Source organism: Cynara cardunculus (assembly GCF_001531365.2).
Source record: "Cynara cardunculus var. scolymus isolate 2C chromosome LG 17, CcrdV1, whole genome shotgun sequence".
Classification (NCBI taxonomy): Eukaryota; Viridiplantae; Streptophyta; class Magnoliopsida; order Asterales; family Asteraceae; genus Cynara; species Cynara cardunculus.
Window position 1 is genome coordinate 19713904 of NC_037544.1, and position 27144 is coordinate 19741047.

The following is a 27144-nucleotide window of genomic DNA, read 5'->3' on the forward strand; positions in this document are numbered from 1 at the left end:
TTTTACTTTTTACTCAAATCGCTTGCTACTGTTCATCGTTTTCTCCGCTCACAAAATCCCTCAAGTTCTTCATCTCTCTTTGATTAACCTATGTTTCTCCTTCATCTTTGTTCTAAGGTTAATCACCGTTTTTCATTTGGACTTGATTCCTATGATTGGACTTCACTTTTTGGACTTAATATGTGATCTAAATCTAAAATGAATGTAAAATCGTTTTTGGACTTAATAACTGTTAAATCTGGATCTAAATCTGTCAATGAACATAAAATCACTCAATCATAAATCGTTCAAGTTCATGTTAAGGACTGGTTAGATTTTTTATTGATAGGTTTAATCGATTTAGTTTTTTTTTCTTATTCGTTCTTGTTTTTAGGTTTTTAGGGTTTTGATTGGTTTTTCTCACCGGAGATGGTGATAGGACTTCACTCTGGTCAACCTCAACCGGTGTGGGTTTTGACCGGTTTAGTGTTTTCCCTTAGAATTTTTTTTCTTTTCTTTTCTCATCCGGATGATATATTTTTTTTCTTTTATTTCTTTACTATTAGATTTTTTTTAGTTTTAATTTTTTTAATCAAGTTTTTAATTATATTTTTTTAGTTAATTTTTTTTAATTTTCTTTAGTTAATTTTTTTTTAGTTTTTTTAGCCTTTCTTTAGTTTTGAATTAGTTTACTTTGTACATTTTTTTTAAAAAAAATTGATTTTTTTTTGATAAATTTTTTTTCTAAGTGTGGTTACTTTTATAACTGGTATCGGCATTGTAGCATTTTTTTTTTTCTGGATCTAACATTCTATGTTTTTTATAGGAAAATTGCGTGAAGATCATCACCAATCTGACAAGGAATCTCACATTTCTTCCGTCAGATATGATAACATAAATAACCCAAACCAGCCAACAAACATACATATTCCAGACGAATCCCTATTCCCTCAATGCTTTTACCTTGAAATCAAACCTAATAACCACCACTTTAATTTTGATATGCCATGCGAAGATAAAATAATCCCTGAAATCCTTCGTGGACACCCAATAGCCTATGCCCTTTCAGCTACAGCTATAGTCCCGATGGTATATCTACAACAATTCTGGCATACTCTTACTCTTTCAAAAGATGGTGACACTTACTATTTTGAAGGCAATGTAGACGAATACACAAGTCGTTTGACTTTGAAACGATTCCAAAGAATTTTACATCTACCAGGACCAACTGATCACTGATGAAGAGCTATGCAAAGACATAAAAAGATTAGGTTACTCCCAAGAGTTAACTAATCCATCTCAGTTTAAAAAAATATTCCTTCCTTCGATATGGCACTTGCTATTTTCCATCCTCAATCGATGCCTAACGTCTAAGACTGCCGGAATTGATACTTGCAATAGTCCATTCTTGAAGTTCTTCCACGGCATCGTATTCACTCATCATTACGATTTATTACGCGCTTATCATTTGGAATGAACTAATCGAGTTGGTCAACGCCAAAAGATTCTCATCCAAAGCCAGAAAGTTGGTACCTTTTTAGAGATTTCTTCAACTCATAATTAAAGCCATGATGAACGCAAATGATGACATTCTGGCCAAGGTAAACAGTGAAGTTGGGCCATCATACGTCATGCTACGTATTCGTTCTCATATTAAAGTTGAAGACTTGGATTCTATAATGGAAATCCCACCTGAGTTATTTACCTTTGCTAATCATAGTGCTTAGTGTGTAATGGACTATAGGAGAGTTATAGATCCTATAGTTCAACCAGAACCGGTTGAACTTACCCCGAGATCAACCCATGTCTTAGCTGAGGGAGAGGATTTAGACATTGCTGAGAGAGTTCAGGAACATGGGGTACCTGAACAGGGTTGTCAGTTAAGGGAAAATGTGATAGAGAGGGGTAGTCTGGCGCGGGGAGACTCTGATCAGCATAACAATTCAACCGAAAGTACTTCCACAACTTCTTCTTCAAGCTTGGAAGATACTTCATCTGACGATCAGGCAACTCAGGCTGGTGCAAATGATGATGATGATTATGTCGCTCATCCTGCTGTTTCTCATAATATTCAAGTGGGAGCCATTATTGATAATATTGAAGACGTCTTTCCTAAAAATCAAGATCAACAGACTTGCCCAAGTCTTCATTCTTTATCTTTTGATGTTGATGAGTTTTGCAATGATTATGGTGATCTGCATCAATTATTGGATGATATTTCGAATGTGGAAAATGAGGGAGATCAAGTAGAAAATGCTGAGAGGTTGAGTGAAGGGGAATCAAAAAAATATGGTGAGGGTGAGAGAGGATCTCAAAATGAAGAATATGCTCCTATTCCAGCTGAAACAGTTAGCCGGGTACCCACATCTGCTATCGACATTCATTCGTTGAATGTTGATATTGAAACAGACATAGCTAGCCCAGCTATGCAAATGCACACCCCTAGCCACTCAATTGCTTCTCAACAAGCAATTGTTTCATCTTCTTATGGGGATTTAACACATAATCTATTTGCTTCTCACTCGAAGAATGTAGATATTGAAAATAGTAGGCCTCTGCCCCAGCCTACGACATCGATTCTATGCACCTCGAGTCTAGAGTCGATACACATAGGTACACATGAGTCGAGAGTATCTGTTGCATTGTTCTTAGTGAACCAGCCGGAACGACTAGAGTGGAGACTTTTGACTTACCACAAGGACAGTTGGAAGTCCTACCAGTGCTACCATTTTGCCAACACTGAACGTAGGCACAACAATTTTTCCAACTGTTCTTACAACTAGTAATCTAATGATCCAGGTGTTAGTTTACCTGACTTCGTGTCAAGAGAATATTTGGATGGCGCCCTAAAGGCTGTCTCAGATCATATGGAAGATCAAATCCTTAGCTTGAAGAGGATGTTGAAGGAAAGGAGCCTGTAATTGAAGATCAACAATCTATGCTGCCACCACCGCCTGCTTCTGAACCTCCAAGGGCACAAGAACAATCGGTGGATGAGCTCAAGTTGCAGTTGTACACAAAGCTAATTGCTTCTCAAAATCCTGAAGCTACAGATGCAGATTTGGTTGGGCTCCTCAGACAACAAGTTGATGAAAATCCAACAGTTCGAGCCTCAGAGTTTTTGGCTTTCTAAGATATTGTTGCCACTAACTTTTTCAAAGTTAGTATTTTAATTGCATCCAACACTCAAGCATTGAACTTAATGCAAAATTCTATTGATGCCTTAGCCGAAAGGGTATCAACTTTGGAAGACACTTGTCGAGCTTAAGCCACCTCTTTAAAATGAATGCATTATGATCAGGACGATCCTGATCAATATGAGGAGGAGAGAAAAAGATAGAGGTGGGCTGAGCCGTCAGTTCGTGCTGAAGGTGTTGAAGGGAAGCGTAATTCTGAAACAGCTAATGTAGAAAGTCCTGTTCGAGAAAGAACAAGAGAAAGGACTACTGGCCCGGTATCAGCTGAGAAGGTGACATATGTGGAGACAAATCCAACGATCGAGCCAATGGTTGAAAAGCCGGCGGACTCCACTGTAAAAACTAGGTTGCTATTGGAATTGTCTGCCAATGTTGGTTTTAACGAAGTATTTTCTAGAGAATTGGGTGGAGATCAGGTTTTTGGAGAAGATATTGACAATATTGATGAATCGGCTAATATTTACTTTGACTTTGAAAATGATATCAATGAAGGTGATCCTATCTTTCCATTTGAGGTTGATCATCAAACTACTACTGAACCGTCAACCATAGTGTCTCAATGCGTTTCTTTTACTCCGAAGATGGCGTTTGACCCTAAAGAGATATTTTCCAAGAATTATGTGTCATTTGCAATACGTGCTAACGTTCCAGGGTATAACAGGGCTCGGATTACAGAACCTTATCTTGAGGACATCTACTTTGGCATCTTTATTCGTCATTGTAAAGCTCTAAGTGCTGATAAAATTCTTTGGATTCATCACGAAACCCGAGGATATTGAATGGAGTACAAAGATTTTCTCAAAGCCAAGCGCCTTCCTATAAGTCAAGTACAAACCAGACTTCGTATAGTGTCCATCAAGCAAATTGATGCTAATAAACTCCTCAGAGTTTGGTAGCCGGTCTTTATTGTTACAAGGCAGGATGGACGTGTCTGGACATTCAGCGAAGCTGATTTCTCAAATCTTTATCATGAAGAACTGGAACATATGTATCACGAACTGCGAAATCTTACAGTTAGAAGAGAAGGAGCAGTTATTGTTGTAGAAGCAATCAAGAGATATTTGAAGAGCCATGTCAAAGAGTCAATGGTCATCGATATTCAAATAGGCCTTGAAGATAACCAGAAGATTATATATTTGAAAAGACCAGATCAAGACCTTGAAGACATTGAAGGCAATCCTCTCTACATCATTCTTGAAGATCCGGAGTTTGGAGTGATTTATGATGCTGCAGTCAGAATAAAAAGATTTATAAGATTCAGTGAGTTTAATAAGTACTGTGATGGTACTATCAAGAAGGTGCGTCCGGCGCTTGAGAAGATTAAAGCCGATAATGATAAAGTCGCAGAAAATGAGAGAATGAGTCCAAAAGAAAGGTATCTTCTAATCAATGCTTTGAACCTGATAGACGATAAATTGCAATATCAGAGTGCTTTGAGAAGGATTGAAACGCTTCTGGGGCTTAGTAAGTCAAGATTTACCATTTCTCGAACTTGAATCCAAAGGGGGAGAATGTTGAGTTCAATACTGTGTTGATATGTTGTATTCAAGTTGTTCCTCCTATTTTGTAATAGTTAGGGTTAATGCTTTCTTAGTATAAATAGCAGTTTAGTAGTTTAATTGTAATTAGTCTTGCTAATCATTTTTTAATCACTCTCTCAATATATACATTCAAAGGTTTGGTGAAATTCTCTCTCTACTATTGATTCTACTTTGAAGATTATCTGATTTTATTTATAATTGGGGAATTACAAAGTCCTTACTCTGGGTTATGAAAATGAAAAACCAACCTGAGACAGAAGATTTGTATTTGAATACATAGTTGCTGTATACTAAAGTTGTTCATTTGTATTTGAAAAAGGAACTAAAGTATAGTAGAGTGAAAGAATACATACCTTAGGAACTCATACAGAGACTCAAGGTTGGACTATGCATATCGTCTGTCTAATAAACTTGTCATGTTTAGAGGCAGATGCTCTGTATAGTACCTACAGAGGCTCTGTCCTATAATCATGAAGGTTTTTAGAGATAGAAGCTCTATGTAGTACATACAGAGGCTCTGTATGATGCATGATCTGATGCTCCCCCTCGACTTTAGCTTCGCTTAACTTTCTCCGCCTTGAACTATGCTTGGATCATAAATGATAAGAAATGCACAAGCATGGCGAACAAGGTATAGAGGCTCTGTATGTATTATACATAGGCTATATATGACAAGAGGATACAGAGATTTAAGTAAGAGGCTCTGTCTCATGGATAAAAACTTAAGTAAAAGAGGAAACATAAATATGCTCAACAGGGATGCAGAGGCTTTGTATAGTACCTATAGAGGCTCTATCTTAGTTAATGAAGATTGAGCATACACAACTTGCGAACCAAAAAATTGAATCTCTTTTCATCAAGAGACTTAGTAAAAATGTCAGCAAGTTGATGATCTATACTCATGAAAAACATTTCAATCATACCTTTCTCTACCTGGTCTTTGATGAAATGATTGCGTACATCAATATGCTTTGTTTTAGAGTGCTGCACGGGATTGACTATGATTGCAATTGCGCTTTCAGAATTACACAGAATTAGAATCTTGTTAAACTCAATGCCATAGTCTTTCATTTGAGTCTTCATCCAAATTACTTGGGAACAGCAGCTTGCTGCAGCTACATACTCTGCCTCAGTAGTCGAGGTAGATACGCAGGTCTGCTTCTTGGATGTCCAGCTGATGAGCTTGTCACCAAGCAATTGACAACTCCCTGATCTACTCTTTCGATCAAGTTTGCATCCTGCATGATCAGAGTCTGTATACGCGATAAGAGCAAAGCTAGAATACTTAGGATACTAGAGACCCAAAAATTGAGTCCCTTTTAGGTATCGAAAGATTCTTTTTATAGTAGATAGATGAGATTCCTTAGGATTTGCTTGATATCTAGCACAGAGACACGTAGCAAACATGATATCTGGTCGACTAGTCGTGAGATACAATAGTGATCCAATCATTCCACGGTAAGTCTTGACATCTGCCGATTTTCGAGATGGATCTGTGTCAAGCTTAGTTCCCGTTGAGATTGGTGTTCACATTATTGAAGAGTTGTGGAGTTGGTATTTCTTTCGTATGTCAGAGACATATTTGTCTTGGCTAATAAGGATACCATTTTCTCTCTATTTTACTTGCAAGCCGAGGAAGAATGTTAATTCTCCCATCATGCTCATTTCAAACTTGCTCTTCTTCAATGTAGAGAACTTATCATAGTGCCTCTGGTTCGTTGAACTAAAAATAATGTCGTCAACATAAATCTGAACTAGGTGCATCTCACCTTTATGCCTCTTAATAAACAAAGTGGTATAGATTTGACCCTTTCCAAAACCATTCGATAAGAGGAAAGACGAAAGCCGTTCATACCAGGCTCATGGAGCTTGTTTAAGTCCATACAGAACTTTATCCAACAAATACACATACTCTGGATGTGTGGAGCTTTCAAACCCCGAAGGTTGTTGAACGTAGATCTCCTCCTTCAGCTTACCATTCAAAAAGGCTGACTTGATGTCCATTTGATAGACTCGGAATCCTTTATGTGAAGAGAAGGCTGTAAATAAGCGTATAGCTTCTAGCCTTGCAAATGGCATAAAGGTCTCGTCATAGTCTATGCCTTTTTCTTGGCAATAGCCTTTTTCTACAAGCTTGGCTTTGTTCCTTACAACTATGACATCCTCATCCTTCTTATTCCTGAAAACCAATTTACAGCCAATAGCAATTTTATCCCAATGTAAGGGAACAAGAGTCCATACCTTGTTTCTTTCAAATTGTTGGAGCTCTTCTTGCATGACATCAACCCAACTTGGGTCTTGTAGGACTTCATGAACTTTCTTAGGTTCTACCATGCTTAGAAAGTTTATGAATAAACATTCATTTACAGTGGCAACTCTCGTCTTCACACCACTTGAAGGTTCACCAATTATCTTGTGAAGAGAATGATCTTTTGTCCATCTTGTCATTGGGACTAGAATAGAGGTTGGGGTCATTGGATCACGTTCCATAGATATGCTTGGCATTTGGCTCATGGATGGTGAAGCAGGTTCTGCTTGCTCCCCCTCAGATGATGGTATAGAGGAACCAGGTTCAGAGACATAGATGTTATGATCTGGCTCTACAGGATTGGGCTCTGATCCAGAGCTGGTAGGCTCTGGCTGTGGATTCGCATGATCACCAGAGGAAGCAGAGGTGTGTGAAGGACCAGAGATAGATGTACTTGTAGTTTGTGGTTCTTCACTAACACGTGCAGACTCATCCCTAGGTGCACGTACAGAGATGTCCTCATCACCAAAGAAGTCTTCAAATAAGAGCCTAAGTTCCAATTCTCTTGACTTTATTTGAGAAATGGAAGTCGTCTTGTTAAGTTCGAGTCCAGAGTTGAGGTACTCTAAAGTCATTTGCTCTTTATCGTCGAACGAGACGTTGATGCTTTCCATGACAGTTTTGGTTCGTTGGTTAAAGACTCTGTAGGCCTTGGCTTGTGTAGAATAACCAAGAAACTTGCCTTCATCGTCCTTCTTATCAAACTTGCCAAGATGATCATGGTCATTCAAGATGAAGCATCTGCAACCAAAGATGTGTAAAAATTTAGCGTTAGGTTTTCTTTGGTTAATTAGTTAATAAGGCGTCTGCATGTGCGTCTTGACCACCGTTGCTTTGTTTTGAATGAAGCAAGCAGTTGAAATGGCTTCTGCCCAAAAGTGGGTTGGAAGACCAGAATCTGCTAGCATTGTTCTTGCAGCCTCGACTAATGTGCAATTCTTTCTTTCTACCACACCATTTTGTTGTGGTGTTCTTGCAGCAGAGAAGTTTTGAGATATGCCCTCCTTGTCCAAGTATGCATCGATTTTTGCATTCTTGAACTCAGTTCCATTGTCACTTCTCAGCTTTCGAATTTGGCTCTGTAGAAGAACTTGAATCTTCATCATTAGCTTAATCAATAGCTCTGGGACATCTGACTTCTGCCTTACAAACTGAATCCAAGTATATCGTGAGAATTCATCAATAAGCACAAGGATATACTTCTTACTAGACAGACTCTACACAAAGATTGGACCACAGAGATCTACATGAAGCATATCAAGAGGTCTAACGTAGGACACATCTGTCTTTGTTTTGTGGGATACTCTTTTGAGCTTTCCCATTTCACAAGCAGGACAGAAATGGTCCTTCTCGAACATTATGGCTGGAAGTCCGTCATCCAGATTAATCTTCACGAGCTTCTATATATTTTGAAAATTTAAATGAGACAGCTTGTGATGCCAGAGCCTGGCTTCTTCACACTTACGAGATACAAGACAGAGAGTCTCTGAATTATCTCTTGGTGAGAAGTTCATAAGGTATAGATTACCCTTACTTTTGGCTCTCCGCAACTGCTGACCTGATTCTGACATAATTGAACAAGCTTTCTTTTGGAACTTGACATTATAGCCAGAATCACAAAGTTGACTTATGCTCAAAAGATTATGTTTAAGCCGAGAGACATAAGCAACCTTAGAGACCTTAGAATCCTTACCTTTGTGAAGATCTTTATATCCCTTAATTTCTACTTGCATATTATCCCCAAAGGTTACTCTTCCTCCAATTTTCTCTATGTATGAGGAGAGTAGCCACTTGTCGCCGGTCATGTGTCTTGAGCATCCAGAGTCAAGATACCAAATGTCCACATGCGGCTTCCGCAAAACAAATTATAGGGATTTAGGTACCCATTTCATAATGGGTCCTCGATGATTGGGCTTAGGAGATTGGATTTTAGCTTAGGGGAGAGGATCTGTCTCAACACCTAAGTTACCAGACTTGAGATCTAGTTTGCCAGATTTGGCCTTAGGAGTTTTCTTCCTCTTCTGGGTCTTCTTGGAATTCACCCTTGATGACCAGAGAGAATGCAGTTGGGATTAGAGAAATGTTGCTTTAACTTTAACAGCAGAGAGAGACATTCACAAGTATAAACACATTTTTTATGACAAAAAAATGTTTATTTGATTCATAAAACATTTTATTACAATCATTCCTAGCATTGTTAGTTCTAATGACCTTCTAATCTAGTTCAGATTGTTTAGACTTCTTTAAATGTGTCTTCTCTGTCCTCTCCTTATCCCTTCTTACTCCTTTGGCCATCATAGGCCTCTCTGAAACAGAGGAATTAAAAATAGAGTCAGCAGCGGATTTTCCTTTCTGTTCCAGAGTGAAGTTAATTGGCTTTTCAAATTTGGGTTTAAAACCCTTTGACACAGAGGTAACAGGTTTAGCTTTCTTTGCCCTGTATTCAAGCTTTAGAGATGAATTAGCTCTTTTAGACATGCTTATGAAATTAGGACCTATGAGAATCTTTTTCCTTTGTCCCATTGCTAAAACAGATTTTTTAGATTTCTCATTTGGAAGTTTCATAACTTTTGGTCCTATTACCATTATCTCTGTCTCAACTTGCTCTTTACCCGAGTCCACCTCTGATTCTGTGTCAGAGTCAAGAAAATCCTTGTGTGAATTTTGAGTTGCAAAGTTATCATTAAGAGTTTGAGATTCTCGTGTACATGAACTAGAGCCGTCATCCATCTTTTGTGTTGAAAATTTTCCAAAAGTATCTGTTATAACTGGGTTTCAGACAACCTGGGTTGAGGTAATTTATATGTGGTTATTATGTGAATTACATGAAATATGCATGTCTAATTTAGAAATGCATGAACCATATATGTGAAAAGGTGATATGATACTATGCATGCATATGAAAAGATGATATGCATGTGTATAGGATWATATGCATACATGAATAATGAAAGGATACATGTGCGATAACAAGCCTATGAGAAATATAATATTAAAATAGGTAATATCTTCATGATGAAGGAAGTTGGTTTTAAATTAATAAAACCCCACCGCCTGTGAAGTTTTATATTAATAAAAGACTCCACTGCCCTTGTTAAATATATAAAGAAAAGAGAAGAGATAAGAGGTTATCTTATCATTTTTAGAAAAGAAAACCTGTTTTGGTGAGAAAATAGTGTTTTGAGGCAGTGAAAAGTATTCTTGAAGAAGATTGTTGTTTTAAGAAGTGCTTGATGATTTTGTGATTCGCTGTGTAATAAACTTGCAGAATCTATGTTGTTAAGGTGAGTTTTAACTATTGTTGATTATAAATTGTGAATTTTGACAAACTAAAACATTTATAATTATAGATATATAAACTGTTGGGTTTTGGTGAATTTGGGTTTGAATGAATCTAGGAAAATATTGTTTTATAAACAGTTTGAACAAAGTGTTTATGATTATGGATTTTAAAGTTGTTTTGGAAAGATGAAAAAGTTACTATGTTTTAAAACAGCTTTGGGAAAATGAGATTCTGTTTTAAAGGATTTAAATAAAGATTGATACACGAAAAATTATGAAAGAATAGATTGTTCTTTAGAGTGAAGGTTTATTGATAAAACTGTTTTGGAAACCATTATTGGTTAAAAACTATAGAGGACATCTCGTCAAGATGGTTGTGATTTCGGTATGTCTTCATTTGGGATTAATCTATAGATTTTGAGGAGAAAACTATGGATGAGGATTTATTAAGACGGTTGTGACTTCGGTCTATCTTTGTATGAACTAGTCCATAGATTTTGATGAGAAAATAAGGGTGACATATCAAGGAGAGGTGTACCTTGTATATAAGGGTGGCATAACAAGGAGAGGTGTATCTTCGGCTATAAGGGTGGCATATCAAGGAGAGGTGTACGTTTGGATATAAGGGTGGCAATTGAGTATGGTTATTATAGCTCTTGCTATTATGTCTTTTAAGATTACAAAAGATTTGAGTACTTACTTCTTTGTAATTTGAGGACTCAGAGACGTTGTTCTTAATAGAAATAATAGTATTGATGTTATTAAGAAGGGGAAAACTTGGCCTATGGCCATTGGTTTTGATTATAAACTGTTTTGGATCAAAATGTTTGGATACAGAGGAACCAAAGAGGCTCTGGTTGTTCCTTGAAAGGAACCAGAGAGGCTCTGGTTGGTCTTCATTATAGAACCAGAGGGTTCTAAAATTTTGTTTGAGAATTTTGCAAGCCTTTACTAAAATGTCTAGTTGGACCAGAGGCTCTGTATCTTTAGATAAGAGCTTCTGTGTCAAAATCATGTTTTAAGAAGTTTTTAAGAAAAAGGTTTATACTTAGAAAATTTTCTTACAAAGAATGACAGACTAGAGGCTCTGGTTGGCCTACGCGGGTTAGAGCAGAAGCTCTAGTTGGTCTTGCATTTGGAACCAGAGGCTCTGGTTGGCCTATGCGGGTTGGACCAGAAGCTCTGGTCATACAAGATCTTTTCAAAATTATATTTTAATCATGAAGGAGCTACTTAAGTATCGATGAAGTTGATCTATGAAATATTTGGGAACTCTCACCATGTAAGAGGCTCTGGTTAGCTTAACCAGAAGCTCTGGCAGAGGAACCAGAGGGGCTCTGGTCCTCTTGTTTATGGGAATATTTTTCTAAGTCTGTCTTTGGAACCAGAGGTCCGATGGACTCAAATAGAATGTGATTTTATCTTTTACTATATGGATAAATGTTTTGGTGATCTTCACCCTACATTACATAAAAAGGGAATCCTCACTAGACGTTCATGTCTAACCCTCATTTTCATTTTTAAATATGTATGCAGGTAATACTAGTTATAATGATTGTAAAGGAAAATGGAAAATGTGAATTATTTCCCTATGCGCCTAGCTTTATGAAGATCATTTTGGATATGTTTTGAAGACTAGATGTTATGAATACAAGAGCATGTACTTTGGAATTTTTTTGAGTTGTGTATTTTGCATTGTAGACTTCTGTATTATGGACATTTGTGGGCTTAACATGTATTCTATATATGAAATATGTGTTATATATGCAATGTGAGATTGGGGGTGTTACAGAAGATGGTATCAGAGCCTAAGTTTCAGACATTTAGGTATTCACATGCATGATGCCTGGACTTAAACTGTTTCATTGCATATTAGGGTCCCAGACATAGTTAGCACCTTTGGACTAAATATGATAAGTAAAAGAGATCAGTGTATAAGGTATTTTCGGATTACATCTGGCCAATGTAATTTTCAATCTACAGGTACATAACTGAACTTAGACACTTTATTATATTTTGGAATGTAAAAGTACAGGTACATAACTGAACTCAGAAAGGATCACCCGCCCCAATGAAGAAGAGTCCCCTGTTGCTCCTATTGGCACCTCTGAGGGCAGAGGTAGAGGCAGAGGTAGGGGGACATAATAGAGGCAGAATAAGCCAGCCATAAATTAATATGAATCAAGCAGAATCCAACTATGAAAATATGAATCAAGAACAAATGTCTCATCCAGAATATGTAACAAGGGACATGTTAGCTGAAGAAATGGGAAGGCTAAGGGAAACCTTGACTTCCATTTTGAGGAATCCTGCCAGAGTAGAAATAGGCAGGATTGAGGTTAATCCATCGGTCCCGGTTGTCCATAACAAAGAATGAGATATAAAGATGTTTCTGACTTGTAAACCACCAACTTTCTCGGGAGAAAGAGATCCAATTAAAGCTATGTGTTGGATCAAAGAAATAGAATCTGTGTTCAACACCATTCGATGTGCAGAATTGGATAAAGTCAGGTTTTGCAGTATATATATTGAAATCAAATGCATTATTTTGGAGGGAGGTAGAATCCTTGGCTAGAACAGATATCATACAGACTATGACATGGCTAGAGTTTGTCAATCAGTTCAAAGAGCAGTTTTGCCCAAAAGCTGCTATTAGACAAACGGAGGAAGATTTTCTGAAACTAGAACAAGGAAACAAAACTGTAAGGGAGTACACAGAAAAGTTCATCGAGCACTTTAGATTTGCAGAACATTATATTTCTTCAGAATCTAGAAAAGTGGAGAGATATATTTGGGGATTAAGACCATTGATTCGAGAATTTGTAATTGCCATGAATCCGGCTATATTCTCATTGTGGTCGATGCAGCAGAGGTAACCGAGAGGAATAAAAACAGACAAGAAGAAGGCAAAGTAATAGAAAAGAGGAAATGGGAAGGTCCAACAACTGGATATAGAGAACCAAAATCTGTCAAGTATGGAAACAGGCCTGTACAGAGATTTATCGAGAAAGCTTGTCCACGATGTCACCAGACTCATCAAGGTGATCGCAAAACTGATCCAAGAAAATATTATCAATATAGGGAGGCAGGTCATTTATCAAGAAATTTCCCGATGTCAAAGAGGTGTTTTAATTGCAATTCTCCGGATCACCTCAGACCGAATTGACCACAATTGAATGCCCCACAGTTAATCATGGGGAGCAATACTTCGACAGGCCGAGGAAGACCAAATATAGGCAGAGGAGGATCGGGTGGGGGCACGGGGTCAAACTTTTCAAATGACCAAACATGAAGCCGAAGCTACACCCGATGTAGTGACAACTACATTCTTCGTAAACTCATTATATGCCAAAGTGTTGTTTGATTCGGGAGTAAACTTCTCGTTTGCATCCCCATCATTTGCTTTATGTGCTCGTATGAATTCTGTACCTTTTGACGATAAATTAGTAGTCGATGCTGCTAATGGTCAATTATCTGTGAATTGTATGTTCAATAACTACACCATCATGATTGAGGGATGTGACCTACCCATCAGACTATTTCCCATGCCTATGAAAGAGTTTGATGTAGTAGTAGGGATGGATTGGTTGGCAGAAAATCAGGCCATCATAGTTTGTGATAAAAATATGATCAGAATTGTATTGCTAGATAAAGAAACAATTGTTATATATGGTGATCATCAGGATCATCATACCGGGTTGCTATCTGTAATGAAAGCTAGAAAATGTATTCAAAAGAAATGTCAGGTATTTTTAGCCAACATAGTTGATGCCAAGAAAGAAAAGGGTAAGCAAGAATTAATTCCGGTTGTCAGTGATTATCCTGAAGTCTTTCTAGAAGATTTATCCGGATTACCACCAGATAGAATTATTGAATTTAGAATTGATTTGACACTTGGAGCCGCACCTACAGCCAAAGCACCATATCGATTAGCTCTGTCTGAACTTAAAGAATTGGTCACACAATTGAAGGATTTACTTGACAGAGAATTCATCAGACCAAGTACTTCACCATGGGGAGCATCAGTTTTGTTTGTGAAAAAGAAAGATGGCACTATGCGTATGTGTATTGACTATCGAGAGATGAAAAAATTGACCATAAAGAACAGGTATCCATTACCAAGAATTGATGATTTGTTCGACCAACTGGTAGGAGCCAGTTATTTCTCCAAAATTGACCATAAATAATAGGTATCCGTTACCAAGAATTGATGATTTGTTCGACCAACTGGTAGGAGCCAGTTATTTCTCCAAAATTGACTTACAATCAGGTTACCATCAATTGAAAGTTAAAGAAGATGATATTGCAAAAACAACATTCTGAACCAGGTATGGCACCATGAATTCTTAGTTATGCCATTCGGTTTGACTAACGCATCTATAGCTTTCATGGATTTGATGAATAGAGTATGTAGAGAATACCTTGACAAATTTGTTATTGTATTTATCTATGATATTCTTATATATTCCAAAACCCAAGAAGAACACACAGAACATCTTCGACTGATCCTTGAACTTTTGAAAAGAGAAAAGTTGTACGCAAAGCTATCAAAGTGTGAATTTTGGCTAAGAGAAGTCCAATTTCTCGGGCATGTCATATCCGAGGCTGGAGTAAAAGTGGATCCAGTAAAGATTGAAGCAGTTGCAAAATGGGAAGCACCAAAGACAGCATCTGAAATCCGAAGCTTTTTGGGATTAGCAGGCTACTACAACAAGTTTATTCAAGACTTTTCAAAAATAACCGTGCCATGACCAAATTGACTCGGATAAATGTTAAGTTTCAGTGGGGAGAAGAACAGCAGAAAGCTTTCCAGTTATTAAAAGATCATCTCTGCAGTGCTCCAATACTATCTCTAACTGATGGAACTGAAGATTTTGTGGTATACAGTGATGCATCAAAGTTGGGTTTGGGCTGTGTCTTGATGCAAAGAGGGAAAGTTATATCATATGCATCTCGGCAATTGAAAGATCATGAAAAGCAATATCCAACTCACGACATGGAATTAGCGGCCGTGGTTTTTACTTTAAAAATATGGAGACATTATCTCTTAGGAACGAAGTGCCAAATCTATACTGATCATAAGAGTTTGCAACACTTATTCAACCAAAAAGAATTGAATATGAGGCAGCGTCGATGGATCGAACTCGTTAACGACTATGATTGTGAAATACTCTATCATCCGGGAAAAGCAAATGTGGTAGCCGACGCCTTGAGCCGAAAGGAAATAACTGAAACAATCAGAGCAATGAAATTTTTTTAACTCCCGATCTTCACCAAGAAATCTTGAAATGTCTAAAAGAGGTTGTCAAAGAAGAAAATAAGAAGACAGAAAAAGTGGGTAAGTTGATTTCCATCATGAAGCCGAATGATGAAGGAATAATATGTTTCGATGGCCGAATATGGGTACCGAGCTATTGGAATACACGGGAAATCATATTGAATGAGAGTCACAAGTCCCATTATTCAATTCATCCAGGTACCAACAAGATGTACAAAGACTTGAAATTAGTTTATTGGTGGCCAGGTCTAAAGAAAGATATAGAAAAATATGTGGAATGATGCTTAACTTGTCTACAAGTTAAGATTGAGCATCAAAGACCCCATGGAAACCTGCAATCATTGGAAATACCAGTCTGGAAATGGGATCACACTACAATGGACTTTATCATGAAGTTACCCCGAACTCTGAAAGGTTATGATGCGATCTGGGTAATAGTGGACCGTTTATCAAAGTCTGCACATTTTCTACCAATGAAAGAAACTTATTCTTTGGAAAGATTGGCTCAAATCTACATTAAGGAAATTGTAACTAGACATGGTGTTCCATTGTCTATTATTTCTAACCGAGACAGTCATTTTACTTCAAAATTCTAGGAAGGTTTGCAAAGAGCTTTGGGGTCACAAATACTGTTAAGTACGGCTTATCATTCTCAAACAGATGAGCAGAATGAAAGAACAATCCAAACTCTCGAAAACATGTTGATAAGTTGTGTTATAGACTTCGGGGGATCATGGAAGGACCATTTACCATTGATAGAATTTGCCTACAATAATAGTTATCACGCCAGCATACAAGCGGCACCTTATGAAGTTCTATATGGAAGAAAATGTCGAACGCCATTGTGTTGGAATGAGGTAGGTGAAAAGCAATTAACAGGTCCTGAGATTGTGCAATCGACGTCTGAAAAGATTAAACAGATTCGAGCCAGAATCAAAACAGCACAAGATCAACAGAAAAGTTATGCTGACAAACGAAGAAAGCCAATGAATTCAACATAGGTGACTTTGTGATGTTAAAGGTATCTCCATGGAAGGGTGTTATGAGGTTTGGAAAGAAAGGTAAGCTGAGTCTAAGATAAATTGGACCTTTCAGAATCTCCAAAAGGGTTGGGCCGGTAGCTTATCAATTGGAATTACCAGAAGAACTCAGTCAGATTCACAACACCTTTCATGTGTCAAATATATGCAAATGTTTGGCAAATACAAACTTATTTGTACCACTTCCAGAGATTAAATTGGATAATAAGTTGAGTTTTGTTGAAACACCCAAGGCAGTGACCGATAAAAAGATCAAGGTGTTGAGAAATAAGGAGATCAGCTTGGTGAAAGTTCAATGGAAATTTCATAAGGGTTCAGAAGCAACATGGGAACTAGAATCTGAAATGAGAACCTGTTAAACTTGGCTATTTGATTGAATGAATTCTGGGACATAATTCTTTTGAGGGGGAGAAATGTTATAACTGGGTTTCAGACAACCTGGGTTGAGGTAATTTATACGTGGTTATTATGTGAATTACGTGAAATATGCATGTCTAGTTTAGAAATGCATGAACCATATATGTGAAAAGGTGATATGATACTATGCATGCATATGAAAAGATGATATGCATGTGTATAGGATAATATGCATACATGAATAATGAAAGGATACATGTGGGATAACATGCCTATGAGAAATATAATATTAAAATAGGTAATATCTTCATGATGAAGGAAGTTGGTTTTAAAATAATAAAACTCCACCACCTGTGAACTTTTATATTAATGAAAGACTCCACCGCCCTTGTTAAATAAATAAAGAAAAGAGAAGAGATAAGAGGTTATCTTATCACTTTTAGAAAAGAAACCTGTTTTGGTGAGAAAATAGTATTTTGACGCGGTGGAAAGTATTCTTGAAGAAGATTGATGTTTTAAGAAGTGCTTGATGATTCTGTGATTTGATGTGTGATAAACTTGTAGAATCTGTGTTGTTAAGGTGAGTTTTAACTACTGTTGATTTTAAACTGTGAGTCTTGATAAACTAAATGATTTATAATTATAGATACATAAACTGTAGGGTTTTGGTGAATTTGGGTTTTAATGAATCTGGGAAAATACTGTTTCATAAACAATTTGAACAAAGTGTTTATGATTATGGATTTTGAAGCTGTTTTGGAAAGATGAAACAATTACTGTGTTTTAAAACAGCTTTGGGAAAATGATATTCTATTTTAAAGGATTTAAAGGATGTTTAACCCAGATCTGACAGTAGAACAACTTAACAGGAGTATAAAACGAGAGATTTGTAGAAGAAGATGAATAGAAATTGGCCGCCGCTTTCTTTATTGAATACAAAATCTCTGAAAAACCTAATCGACTCTCATGTGATGTGTTTGAATCTGTGTGTTACAAAGTCTTGATCATTTATCTCACTTCTATTCTATGCCTGTGTCACTTATTATATAGGCGATATTTACATGATAAATGAATCCTATAAATAGGGTAACTAAATTCTATAAACAAGGAAATAACCATTATCAAAAATGGGATCAGTATCATCCATTAAGATTCTGAAGATAGTCATCCAGAGCATAGACCAACCAGAGTCCATAGGGTCTATGGTCGTTCATAGGGTCTCTGGTCGTCCATAGGGGCTCTGGTCCTAAAGGACTTAGAGTCTAGAGTCTCTAGTTAATACAACCAGAGGCTCTGGTTGTTCATAGGAGCCCTGGTCGTCCACAGGAGGATCTTCAGATCTTCCATCCCCGATTGGTTTTATAAAACTTTTAGAATAAATAGGATCAATTTTGGTCCTAATAATCTCCCCCCAAAGTTTTATAAAGCAAGCATCCTCATGAAGCCTTCAGGTCTTCTCCCCTCTGCTTCCTTTAATAAAGTTTTAGTATGCTTGGTATGGATGGAATCTTCAAGCTCCCTCTGAATGTAGCTCTCTAATCTTCGTTTTCAACTCTTAGACCAAATCAGATTCAATGTGAATGCAGCACCACTGATTGCATAGAATGTAGCTTTAATCTGCCTACAACCTAACACATACTTTGAAGCATAGAATAGCCACTAAACCCCAAAAGTAGCAAATTCATCTAACTAAGGGATAGATAAATGTGTGAATTTCTTGACAAAACAGTGACAAAGAATCTTTCATTGAACCGCAAGTTGAGTAGGAATTCAGCTTTAGAGCTTGATCCAATTGGAGATAACTTCAATAACCAAAGCAACACCATTGAAATTGAGAACTGGAGAGAAGAATTAATATTAAGCTTTATGGTTTCAAGAAACAGCAGATCAATTCAAATAAAATTGACAATATTTGTTGTTGATGCTTCTAAGGGCAAAACATGAAGGAATATCGACATATTCATATAGGATAGGTGATTGTAGGTAAATAAATCTTTAAGCTCTTACAGATTCAGATTTACAAGGAGAGACGATGAACAAATACTCAAGATATGGGCGATAAGTATAGGTTTGACAAATAAAACGCCCATTGCCTTAGGCTATGAGCACCATGAACTCCTGCTTAACGCCTATGCGTAGATCTTACAAAATCAAGGTTCAAAAGTGTCACTTACTCCAAGAAACTCCATCAAACAAACCGAATATTTTTTGATCAAAATAGGTTCGTATTCATCCAAGAACAAATCCCTTAAAAGGAATTTGATTAAAACATTTAATCATATGATGAATCGAGATCCAAACTGCATTCGAACATGAAGCAGTTCATGAAAGAGTATTGTTCAAGAAAATTGAATCTACTGCAGAAAGATCGAATCGATAGAATTTAATCAATTTGGCTCTGATACCAATTGTTAAACCCAGATCTGATAGTAGAACAATTTAACAGGAATATAAAAAAAGAGAATTGTAGAAGAAGATAAATACAAATTGTCCGCCACTTTTTTTATTGAAAACAAACTCTGTCAAAAACCCTAATCAACTCTCATGTGATGTGTTTGAATCTGTGTGTTACAAAGTGTTGATCGTTCATCTCACTTCTATTGTATGCCTGTATCACTTCTTATATAGGCGATATTTACATGATAACTGAGTCCTATAAATAGGGTAACTAAAATCCTATAAACAAGGAAAGAATCATTATCGAAAATGGGATCAGCACCATCGTTCAAGATTATGAAGAGAGTCATCTAGAGCATAGACCAACCAGAGTTCGTAGGGTCTCTGGTCGTTCATAGGGTCTCTAGTCGTCCATAGGGGCTTTGGTCCTAAGGACTTAGAGTCCAGAGTCTCTTGTCAATACAACCAGAGGCTCTGGTCGTTCATAGGGGCTCTGGTCGTCCATAGGGGCTCTAGTCGTCCACAGGGGGTTTGGTCTTCTTCCAGACTTAGTCATTTTAGCACAGCAGCATCTTCAGATCTTCCATCTTTGGCCCCAATTGCTTTGATAAAACTTTTAGAATAATTAGGATCAATTTTGATCCTAACAGTGTCCCCCCGAAGTTTTATAAAGCAAGCATACTCATGAAGCCTTCTGGTCTTCTCCCCTCTGCTTTCTTCAATAAAGCTTTAGTGTGCTTGGTAAGGATGGAATCTTCAAGCTCCCCCCTGAATGTAGCTCTCTAATCTTCATTTTCAACTCTTAGACCAAATTAGATTCAATGTGAATGCAGCACCACTGCTTGCAAAGGATGCAGCTTTATTCTGCCTACAACCCAGCGCATACTTTGAAGCACAAAATAGCCACTTAACCCCAAAAGTAGCAAATTCATCCAACTAAAGGATAGATAAATATGTGAATTTCTTGACAAAACAGTACAACCAGTCTTATGACAAAGAATCTTTCATTGAACCGTAAGTTGAGTAGGAATTCAGCTTTCGAGCTTGATTCAATTGGAGCTAACTTGAATAACCAAAGCAAACACCATTGGAATTGAGAACTGGAGAGAAGAATTAACATTAAGCTTTATAGCTTCAAGCAACAGCTATTCATTTCAAAGAAAATTGACAATATTTATTGTTGATGCTTCTAAGGGTAAAACATGAAGGAATATCGCCATATTCATATAGGATTGGTGATTGCAGGTAATTAAATCTTTTAAGCTCTTACAGATTCAGATTTACAAGGTGAGACGATAAACAAATACTCAAGATATGGGCGATAAGTATAGGTTTGACAAAAAAAACGCCCATTGCCTTAGGCTGTCAGCACCATGAACTCCTTTTTAATGCCTACGCATAGATCTGACAAAATCAAGGTTCAAAAGTTCAACTTACTCCAAGGAACCCCATCAAATAAACCAAATTTTTTTGGATCAAAATAGGTTCGTATTCATTCAAGAATAAATCCCTTAAAAGGAAATTGATTAAAACATTTAATCATATGATGAATCGATGAGTTTTGGGTCCAAACTGCAGTCGAACAGGAAGCAGTTCATGAAAGAGTATTGTTCAAGAAAATTGAATCTGTTGAAGAAAGATCGAATCGATAGAAGTTAATCGATTTGGCTTTGATACCAATTGTTAAACCCAGATCTGACTGTAGAACAATTTAACARGAATATAAAATGAGAGATTTGTAGAAGAAGATGAATAGAAATYGGCCGCCGCTTTCTTTATTGAATACAAACTCTCTTAAAAACCCTAATCGACTCTCATGTGATGTATTTGAATCTATGTGTTACAAAGTGTTTCTCGTTTATCTCACTTCTATTCTATGTCTGCATCACTTCTTATGTAGGTGAAATTTACATGATAACTAAATCCTATAAATACGGTAACTAAATTCTATAAACAAGGAAATAATCATTATCGAAAATGGGATCAGCACCATCCTTCAAGATTTTGAAGATAGTCATCTAGAGCATAGACCAACCAGAGTCCATAGGGTCTTTGGTCGTTCATAGGGTTCTGGTCGTCCATAGGGGCTCTGGTCCTAAAGGACTTAGAGTCCAGAGTCTCTGGTCAATACAACCAGAGGCTCTGGTCATCCATAGGGGCTCTGGTCGTCCATAGGGGCTCTGGTCTTCTTCCAGGCTTAGTCGTTTTAGCACAGCAGCATCTTCAGATCCTCCATCCTTGGTCCCGATTGCTTTGATAAAACTTTTAGAATAATTAGGTTCAATTTTGGTCCTAACAATCTCCCCCCAAAATTTTATATTGCTTCAGTACCCATTTTTTCAATGGGTCCAACAAAGTTAGAGGCAACATCCACTGATGTTGAAGACACAGGGTCAACAGATGTCTTCACTGAGGCTGAAGAAGAGGCTTCAGCAGGCTTCTTCACCTTAGTTGGTTTTTCAACTGTAGTGGCAGATTTCACCTTGGTTACTTTATTGACCCTAGCTGGCGGACCAGATTTGGTAGTTGAAGGACACTTGTTGGCAATATGTAAAGTTTCACCATAATGTGTACATAGCTTAAAGTAGCTTTACGTTCAGAAGGGTTCAAGATAATATAAGAGGGACAAGATATAAGGATTCCTTTATCATTTATTCAAGGAGGAATAGCTGAGGGTTTGGAAGCCTTGGGTGAGATATTCACTTGCAACTTTTGCTTAGGTTTCTGAGAAGGTTCAGTTACCTTTGTCCCCGAGGAAGAAGGTATACAAGCTGATGGTTTAGATCTGAGTCTAATAGTCTTGTTAGCCTTCTTGAGAAGAGGAACGATGACAATGGATTTACCTTCGTGTTCGTATCCTAAACTCAAGGAAGTTCCTTCAAGATGAGTCTCAATGGAAGAGTACTGAGAAAAACAGGTGCTAGGAATGGAAGAGACAAAAGTACAAAACTTAAGCATGGACTTGTCAGTGACACATTCTTATTGCTCATAGACTACTCTTTATCTTGGCAGGGATTTGAGCGTTGATGATCTTAGAGCTTGATGGAGGCTTTGCACCGCCCTTTAATGGTAGTCTTCTCATCCTTGAGTTCAACAATGGCTTGTTCACCCTCAGCGATAGCTTGCTCGCGTTCGACGCTTATGGTTTGGTTTAATTGTTCTTGAAGATCAAGATTAAGCTTTTCAGCTTTACATTTTCCATTTGGAGCATTGTAAAGATCAACCGTCAGTGTACCTAGTGCAGATAAGCTATCAAAGGAAGAAGAAGAGGGTTCATTCAGGGAACATGCCTGAGTAGAAGTTGATGACGAGGGATCACTTGAGAATGATGCCTCTGATGGGATATCATTGACATCCTTGGCCATTAGAGAAAGATAGGTCGTATCTTTCTCGTCAGATGATGATTCTTTAGAAGAATCAGCCTAGTCATGTTCTTCAGCGACAAGACATTTGCCTTTATGCTGAGAGTTCTTCATCTTATCATACTTCTCCTTCAGCTTCAGGGATTTATCATCTTTAGATCTGAAGAAGGATGGGGTTTTAGAAGATGACATCGCAGTCTTCTTGGACCTGCATTCACTGGAAAAGTGACCTTTGCGTTGGCAGTTGTAGACATTCGCTGAAACCTTGTCAATGGGATTTGACTTTGGATTTTCAGAAAATGTCAACGATGGAGATCTGAGGTAATTATTTTTTCTGGCGAACTTTCTAAAAGAGTTAGTAAGAAGGTCCAGTGACTCATCAAACTCCAATAGATCAGTGTCTGACAAGCCCTTTGAGTTAGAAGGATCTTGCTCAGTGATAGAAATAGAAGAATTAGAAGGAATAGAAGAAAAAGAATGATCAGCTGAAGGACTTTTAGAGATCAAAGCTAACGGAGAGCTTTTTATTTACCTACAATCTTTAAGAAGATTCTTCTTCAGTTGACGGGATTGCTAATGATTAAGCAATATCCCATAAAGGGTACTAAGAGAGAGGGAGGACATGTCCTTGGACAACTTGAGACACATGGTATATTGATCCCATGATTTGGAAAACATTCAAGGAACTTTGACAGCGTCTCTGAGTTAGAATATTCTTTTCCAATGGTCCTCAAATCAATAAGAAGATAATTAAAACGTTGATGTACTTAAAACAAAGTTTCAGTCTTTCCATAAAGAAAACTTTCATAATGTGTTACTATATTAATCTTCCTCGATTCTTGTACTTCGATAGTACCTTCATATTAAACACATAGAGTGTCTTACATGGGTATCGAGGTTTTGAACTTCAACACTGAGTGATATACCTCATCAGGAAGAAACATGGCTATTATAGACATCGTATGAGTGTCTAAAGTCATCTTCTTCTTGTCTTCATCACTCCATTGATGAGAGAGCTTAGGAATCTACTGTTCAAGAATTGTGGCAGTCGTATCAGTTGCAGGAACTACTGGAGAGATAACATATGCAACATAAGGTCCGTTTTACATATAGTATGGAATCTCAGGATCCACATATTCCAAGAATAAAGACATCCGACTCTTCCAGAAACTAAAATTCTCTCTATTGAAATGGAGAGGTTTGGCAAAAGAGTCATTGTCGTGAAAGTGAGTGTTGGTGTTTTGCAAATCCATTTTAACAAGAATAAATTATCTAGAGAAGAAAAGATAATAAAATACCAATAAAACAACACAAAAAGAAAACGCTGCTCTGAAACCACTTGTTGGTCCCAGCCGGATCTACAAGAGTTATAGGTAATCAGTTTGTAGAGGGGGGGTGAATACAAACACAGAAACTTTCATTTTTAAAAATTATATATTGATAAAGAAAGATCAATACAAATTTTATAGATTGTTTGCGGAAGAGATAAGGTAAAGAACCTATTTAAACAATCTAAGGTTCAAACAATTACAAATAGCAAAGACAAAAAAATTTGCTACAAGAAATAAAGATAAGAATGTGAGTGATCTTCACTTGCTCTAAGTGGTTCTTTCTCTTCAAGAGAGTAGAGAGAAGTAACTTTTTGGATAAGTTAGTAGTAGAAGAGATGATAACTCAGAGGACAGCTCTCAGATATTTATACCTGTTGCATTAAATGAAATTCATAAGGCACAAAGCACGTGTCAGGCTTTTGGCGAAAAACTTGTCCTTTGCTACAATGAACAGTTCTTTTGGTTGTATATGAGCAGTCCTCTTTCATAAAGTAGGTTTAGCACTATAGTGTCAACAGAGTGGCTTCGTACTATACTATACTCTAGAAAATGTATGTGTTTGTCCTTTGTCTGAGGGAGGAAAAGGCAAAAACAATCATGCATGGCAAACTTCATTTGATCGTTGAATGTCGGGATGACGCTGGAGGGTCTCTTTAGCATTCACTAAAACATGTACAGACTTCGCACATAATTCAACGAGCTTGTAATCACTAAATGTCGCTTCAGATCACGATTGCACTGGTCTCTAATCTTCATTTTATGTCTTCGACATTGCTGAAGGATCTGTGGTGTGAGTTTTGTCTTATTGAAGTATAACAGTCTCTGAAGGAGTTACAATACATGTTCAGCAATCATTGAACAGACTCATTGAAGATTGTTGAAACTAAATAACAATAATACTATACTTTGTAAGGTAAAAGGGATCATCATCAAATCAATGAGAGAGAGGATCAACAAGTGTTTCTCCAAAATGAAGATTCAAGACATAAAGACACAAGGATTCTAGAACACATGGCAATTGTAATAGGATTGTCATGTAATCATTTGTATCTTTAGTATTCATATTCTAGTATAAGTATAAGTTAGTTAAAGTAGTTTCATATAATTTTTACAACAATTCATTTGTACGTATACATATAGATATACTTGTATAGATTTTCTCAAGATTCATTATGTGTTCATATACATATGAATAATCAATGACATGATAACTTCCTAAATTATATTTTGATCTTGGTTGTATTTCTTATTATCTTGTTCATAATCAGTATAGGAGAACTCACATAATCAAGGCACTTGGGAGTAAGACATAGAATGGTTAGAGAATTAATCATGCATGGGGTGATATATGTAGAGTTTGTAAGAACTAACGACAAATTAAATGACCATTTAACAAAGTGGTTAGCTAGGACTTAGTGTAGAAGTCTGTGATCTGGATGGGTTTAAATTTGTTATAAATTTATAATGAAATACTGATACAGCGAATAAAATCAAACAACATATTACCACGTAGATTCTACGAATATCCGTGGATAACCTCTTCTAGAATTGGTTGGTTCAACAAATACCGATCTTAGGCTTCAAATCCGAATTCAAATGAACTCCAAATTTGGGAAGAAAAATCAAATTATGTCAATTTAAATGTAACATCCAGATTACAGATGAAAGATATAAATAGGAAACCCAAAACAAATGGGCCTCAAAAAAACTATGGGCCAATATAAAAAGCCTAGCAAAAATGCCAAAAATTAACTAAAAACACAAAAATGTCCAAGAACACGCTTACACAGTGTTTTCAGGGTTCAAAGGTAACCATGGCATGCTCCTCGCTCCAAGATTCTAATCGACTAGTCGAGGTCCTGAAACAGAGACCTAGAAAGAGAATTATGGCCTTTTAGGCTCCCCCCTGGTAGCCCAATCATGGGCGTCCTTGAACAATAGGGTCCATTCCTCTATGCCCAAGTCGTATAAGATACCCTATTCCCCTTTACTACAATGTTAAAAGTTGTGAGCAATGTGGAAGGATAATTAATATAAATTGAAGAACATGATGATTACATCCCAAGGTATGTGCTTAAACCTGCAAGTGTTGTAAGGCTAAAATTTTGTTCCAAATGGTACTTTTGAAAAATCGCATATGCAGATGCAAGAGTTAAAAAGAATCATCTATATTGATCTAAAGTTTGGTTGCTTCAAGAAGTTTTCGACTTGGATTTCTATACGTTCATGAAAGGATAAGGACGCAAGACTTCTACAAATGTGTCAAGTGTGTTATTAAAATATATACAAACTTGTGTGTATATTATCTTCATGTATTCAAATGGGTTAACAGGTTTAATTCTTAAAACACACTGATTCCCAACTACTTGGAATATGTAATATACTAAGATGAAATTTCAATATTGGTGGCATTTTCATTTATGTATCTGTTTCATTTTACATGTTTATGTTCCTTACAATGAATCAAAGGATACACTAAAATGGCAGAGGAATGTTGGTGATTTTAGTTACATCAATCTTTTTTGGTGTGAATGTGATTCACTCAAGTTCAATTAGAGTGATAAGGAAAACATAAGTGAGTTAGGATGTGTTGAGTGCACAAAATGTGGCCCCTATCACCTGAAATCGCCAGTAGATGAGGTCTGGGGCCAGCCTCCCTAGCGATGTTTAGGGCAACCCTGAGGTTTTTGGATTTTATGAAGGGTCGATCTTAATAAAAAATTTCACTAAGTATAAGTTTGGGCTAGTGTAATCAAAGATATGATCCTTTTGATCGAAGTTTTGATGTATCGCTGAAAAGTTCCAAGTGTAAGTATGATTATGAACAATTAGATTTGATGTTGGTGCATCCAGACTTAGATAATAGACTAAATTTGAAAACTTTAGACCATAGAGTCAAAGATATGGTCCATTGAATCAGAGTTCAGTTTGACCAAAAATGATCAAGTCTAACTCTAGTCCTTTGGAATCAGACTTGAACTTTTTCATCCAAACTTAAAACTTATGCATCCAAACTTAGGATCCTTTACGTCCCGAGTTATGGTCTAGAAAAATCACTTTGTTTGAAAACTT